The following is a 6,000-nucleotide window of genomic DNA, read 5'->3' on the forward strand; positions in this document are numbered from 1 at the left end:
TTAGACTGAATAACTTCTATCAGCTTTTATTTTTCAAAACACAGCTCTTGCTTCCAGAAAGGCAAAGGCATATTTTTTGAATTCCCAAAGTTCATTTTTTCACTGTCTCAAGGCTCATGTCTCTCACATTAATCAGTACAGAGATTTACTTTGACTATAAAAATCCTTTCCATATATTTTTAAGCAGAAATCAAAGCAGAATATTGAAGCCATTTTTAACATATAGAACAACAATTTCTTTGGTGAAATCATGTTTCCACTTGTCAAGAACTGTCATTTCCTCAAGGGAAGTAAACATTTATGTCTGTGGCACTGAACACCTCATAAAGAAACATTAGAGGAGGGTAGCCCTCTTTTCTATGGTGACAAGACTAAGATTTGAATTATTCGTTAAGTGAAAGATATGCATTTATGATTAACCAAACTCAGAGGATGATGCAGAAAATTTCCCAAAGAGCATATTATCCTTCAGATATTTGACATTTGAGGGCTCCTGTATTCATGGTTTCAGAAGCAAATCTATGACTCTGTGAATGGGCAAATTATCCTTCAGCTACATGGCTATAATTTATAGAACAAACAACTATACCAATTTATTTCCTGAGGGAATTTCAGAGGCCAGTTAAAAGTTTAAAAGAATTTTTTTAACGTAGCTAGACAGTGGAAGGCATTATCATAGTCATGTTTTTAGAAAGGCAAAATGCTCAGCACCTTTGCATAGCTGCATCCCGCCAGGCTGGTGGCCACCGTTATTATGAGTTTGTTGCAAATGTATTTGGCTTCCTGGCTGTAGACCACAGCCTGTGGCATTGTTGAATGACTCACGTGTGTCTTGGCTCTGTATCAGAGCATTGACTGAGTTCAGTGGTGCTTAACAATGTCTTAGAAGGGATGGGAGAAATGCTTTTAACAGTCAAACCACATAATAGTCACGCACGAAAATTTCACTTAATTACTACTGATAATAACAATTGACATTTACTGAGTGCTTACTATATGCCAGGCACCGCGTACTACCTGACTGAGTCCTGACAAAAACCCTGTGAGGCATCCTGCAATCATAAAGCCTTGGCCATAGCCACTGCTGCCATCTGGCCCCTACATGTAGTACTACTAGGAGGAAGGACCGAAGCACCTGAAAATTGGCCAGAATAGACTGTAGAGGCTCTGGCTTCCCAAGAAGCTACCTGGTGGGACTGGGTAATACAATCCAGAAGGGCTGGGGCGTTAGTCTGGGGATGTGTTAAAACTCAACCAATGAGAGACAGGAGACAGAAAGAAGCCAGCATTGTAAACTCTGCCTCCTGTGTGGTGGATGGTTCTGAGAAGCAGTAGCTTTGTAAGTACTCTCTGGAGATGCCCTGTAAGATGAAACAATCAGCTTCTGTTTGCAATGAAGCTATGGCCATCTTGGTCATACATCCCTTATGTTTGTTTTTACTTTTTCACTGCTTCGCTTCTGTTTTTTCTCTCTCTCTCTCTCTCCCTCTCTCTCTCTCACCTCCTGGGGAATTGCACCCATCAGTAAAGCATTTGCACATAATCTTTTGCTTCAAGCTTTACTTTTTTAGGATCCTCAGTTAAAAATGCTGGTACCAAAAGAGGTCTTTAAGAGCAGACCCCCAAAATGGGAATAGCCCATCTATTTGAAAGCAATAGGAATGGTTTTCCTGATGGCAAGTGGGATAATAATTCCTGCTGGGCAGTGGCATGTATCACTGTTACCAAAGCTTTTACCCACAGTTAATTGGGATGAGGTACAAGAGGAAGATGAGGCATTGGGGTGCCAAGTGGATGCTATACTTGATTGGTATGGGTAAAATGATAATGATAAGAATTGAGGAATAGACTGGTTGCTTCTAACAGCATTACAAGCCTTGCAAAACACACAGACACACACACAGACACACACACAGACAGACAGACACACACACACACACACACACACTAGTTTGAAGCAGTTAATTGCCAATGTGAGAAAAGCCAGAGGACTTCTATGGCAACCATAAAGGAGACTCTCATCTCTTGCAGCAGTAAGTTAGACACTGTTGAAAATTAGGTTCAAGATTTAGAGTGGCATAATTAAAAAGAAATGCATAGTTTCAACAGGCCTCCCATGTCAAAGTCTTTTCCAGATAGGAAAAATGTGAGACTGTAAGACCTGGACAATGAATATGTGGTTGACTGAGCCACAGAACCTTGAGCTACCAATTGTCCCTAAATCTCCTTACCTAAAAGAAGCAGACCATTTCCCCTTAACAGAGGAAAACAACCTCCCCTTGTCTAGAGATCATATATGATCATCCATCACCATTTTGGCCTTCAGTCTGACAGCCAGTGTCAGAGCTTTGCCCAGCCTGAGCAGGGAAGTACAGGTCCTGCTGCAGAAGGAATTTGCCTACATCCCAAAAGAATTGTAGGACCTGAGAATATGTGGGGATCAGAATACTATAGGAAGGAGCTTGACAAAAGTGAAGCAGAGCCAGATCCGAAGAGACTTTGGCTCTAGGTAGGAAAAAGATTGAGATAATCTCAGACATGATGTTCTCTTGAATAATATTGGTTGTAGGAAAATAACCCGGGACTGAATCTCCCACCTAAACTGTGTTTAAACCTGTAATATTTCATCAACTCAATCATTTTATAGAAGGGTGTCATAACTGACCTCCAAATGTATTCAGAAAGTGGCAATGTAGACAGCCCATGGAACAGTAGCACTTTGGTAAGCCACAGGCATGAACTGAAATGCACAAGGACTTTCATTGTTTTGGTAGGCATGTGGGGCCGGTGTGCCAGGGATTTTGAGTAAGAGAAAAAGGAGATAACAACTAGGAGGGGATAGGATAGGGCTTATCCATCAGTTAGAACCAATGGTCTAGTTTTGAGTTCCTTTGGAAAGCAGGCTTAGTTTTAGAAAAAGTTCTAAACTAATGAAAACATTTAAGAGACCGGGATTATTCACTATATTCCAAAACTCGGGGTGGGAGAGGGTGGAATGTAGCCATAGGGCTGGGAAACAGGCCATTTTTTCTCTCTCTTTCCCCTCTGCCTCCATGTAGCCTGGGGACCCCAAAGGCTCTGGATGACTACCATCATAATTTTGATTACCATCAATGACTACTATGTCTGGAGGAATGACAGTCTCATAGAGGTCACTGGTAGTAGAAGTGATAGCCAAGCCTCTCAACAAAGTAGCTGGAGCAAGAGAATTTGATACCCTTATGAACACCAGCAAAAATTGGATGAAACTTTGGTATTAGAAGCCAAGATCTCAAGGCATAATAAACTAATTAATGATCCTCCAAAGATGTTTATGTTCTAATCCCTGGGATTTGTGAATATGGTACCCTATGTGGAAGAAGGCACTTTGCAGATGTGATTAAGGTTAAGAACCTTGGGATGTGGAGATTATCTGGGATTGTCCCCATGGGCTCATTGTAATCACACGAGTCCTTAAAAATGGTTCTTTCCCAGCTGTGGTCAGAAAGAAAGAAAGAGATATAACAACAGAAGAAGGAGTCAACTGGATTCTACATTGCTGGTTTTGAAGATGGAGGAAGAGGGTATGAACAAAGGAATTTGGGAGGCTTCCAGAAGCTGTAAAAGGTAAAGAACAGGTTTCTCTTGTAGAGCCACCAGAAAGGAGGATAGCCATGCTGACACCTTGATTTTAGTCCAAAGAGACATGTGTTGCACTTCTGAATTGTGCTGTACTCACAGAATTGTAAGATACTCAGTTTGTATTGTTTTAAGCCATTAAGTTTGTGGTAATTTGTTATGGCATCAGTAGAAAACAAGTACACAAGACAATGTAGTGGATAAGAGATCTCATAATTGGAGTCAATGTCAGTGGGATGAGAGGCAAGGATCCTCAGGTCCTGAGCAACATGACTCAAAATAAATGTATAGGAAGACAGAGTGTAGTAAAACTTTAGGTCTCCAAAAACAAAGAACAAAATTTCAGCAGAAGAGAGAAAAGACAGATTAACTATAAAGATAAAACAATTGGGCAATGAACTTCTCATCAGCATAATTAAAGACCAAAATATAGTGGGATCAATTCTTCAGAGTACTGAGGGAGATAATGGTCAAACTAGACTTCTATCCCTAGCTAAACTGAAAGAGAACTAAAGATATTTTCAGACAAAGAAAGACTGATGATTTTTCATTCATCTATCCCTGAAGGAGCAAATGAAGGATGTATTTCAGGAAGTTGGTACTTCTACATCACTTAGTAATGTTCTCTTATAAGTGCAGTTTCACTTGGGAAAGCTCAAAAGGAAGGCCAAGGGGGTCAGCTGACATAGGGTTTATCAGCATAAAGAAAGAGGAATTCAATTTTAAAAAAGAAAATAAGCTTCATCTATATTCACTGCATAATATTAAAAATATTTTTATTTTTTTCAGTCATTCAATCCACAATTTCTATTTTTTATTTTTTTAAAGATTTTATTTACTTATTTTAGAGAGAAGGTGAGGGAGGGGCAGAGGGAGAGGGAGACTCTCAAGCAGACTTCCACTGAGTGTAGAGCCCTGCATGGAGCTCCGTCCCACGACCCCGAGATCATGACCTGAGCCGAAATCAAAAGTTGGGTGCTCGACCGACTGAGCCACCCAGGTGCACAAATCCATAATTTTTATTAATCACCAGTCGTGGGGGAAGCAGCTTCTCATGACCACATTAGTGAATTTCTGAGTCCCTCTAGTGCTTATGTAAGAAACATGTTATTATAACATCAAAACAATCACTTAGGAACCAACCAAAAATAAAATTTAATCATTCCCCACCCATCTCTCTCTCCAGTCATCCCTTTGACGTTTTTCAGTACATGACCTATGTGACGATAGGAAGTGGGCCTTTCCTCTTAAGACTAATTTCTATCTTCTCCCAATAATTTTTTAATACTTCAGTTTCTATGCAAATACAAATCACCCGCAAATTGAAATTAAGATTTTTATATATAAGATACAGAATTTCTAGAAATAAACCTGATAAGATTACATAAAGCTTTTGACAATGAAGGGTTATGCCCAATTAAAGACCAGCTCACAAATGAAGAAAAAATCAACAAAGATAATGACATAGTGTAACCAGACCAATGTGAGTTGGCTCCTTTTGAGTGACAGATAGAGACTATGCCAGGTGAGTTGTTGTACAAAGGAAACTTTATCTGCAGCAGATAAAGAGATCATGGGGACTAACTTCCAAGGCCATGACTCCCCAAGCAAGGGTGAATGGGTTCCTTTTATTTAGGGTTAGGATGAATATTTAGATAGGGAAGCTTTGTCATCATATGTAGAGGCTGGCGTAAGGCCATGCATGTGCCTTAAGGAAACATGCCTATACATACCTTGGAGGTTATGTAAATGAGGCTTGTGCTCCTCCTTGGATGGAGATTTTAGAATGATAATAAAGTAAAGGTACTTGTCAATCATTCTAGAGGTTACGCCATGGTCTGTCTTCTCAGGTGTGATTTGGGGGTTACACTCAAAGCGGTCTGGGGGGTCTGGGCTGGCTGGAGGTCCTGTAGGGCAGTCCCTATTGCTTGATGGGTGGTTTCAGTTTCCATTTGCCTATGCACTGAATCACGTAGGCAGGACAGTGTCTGCTGCAGGAGAAGGTGTAGGTGGCCTGAGCGCTAGACTCCAAGCATCCTCCTTCCCCAGCAGCAGCCCTTGCTGCCTTCCTCCGCACAGCTGAGCCTCCCACCCACTAAGAATATTTTTAAAATACAGGTTGGGAGGATGCCAAATTATTAGCTTGTCCAGGCAGGTGCTGTTGGGACCCTGTTCATGAGGATGCGGAATGAGAGTGTTACCTACTAGAGCTAAAAAAAGTTGACCTTTCTGGAATCCCCAAGGAGATACTGAAAAAGGGAGGATCTGGAAGGTGATTTTTTTTTCTGATTTCACTCCCCATTTTATATTTTAAATGATTAAAAATTTTTTAATTCATAAAAGAGAGTCCCACCTTTGCCCACAAACAATTAACTGGTATGA

At 40.6% G+C, this 6,000-nt stretch overlaps 1 long non-coding RNA gene across 2 annotated transcripts in view; it reads left to right on the forward strand.

Moving 5' to 3' along the window:
• Positions 1–4,358, forward strand: part of LOC113269566 (uncharacterized) — a 46,216-nt gene extending 41,858 nt beyond the window's left edge. Inside the window, exon 6 of one of the 2 annotated variants that reach the window (XR_003321487.3) lies at positions 3,475–4,358. This is a non-coding gene — a long non-coding RNA (uncharacterized LOC113269566). The remainder of the gene's footprint in view (positions 1–3,474) is intronic. The other variant, XR_008957091.1, reaches the window with a different exon arrangement.
• The last annotated feature ends 1,642 nt before the right edge of the window (positions 4,359–6,000 follow it).

This window comes from Ursus arctos, unplaced genomic scaffold, assembly GCF_023065955.2.
Source record: "Ursus arctos isolate Adak ecotype North America unplaced genomic scaffold, UrsArc2.0 scaffold_36, whole genome shotgun sequence".
NCBI lineage: Eukaryota > Metazoa > Chordata > Mammalia > Carnivora > Ursidae > Ursus > Ursus arctos.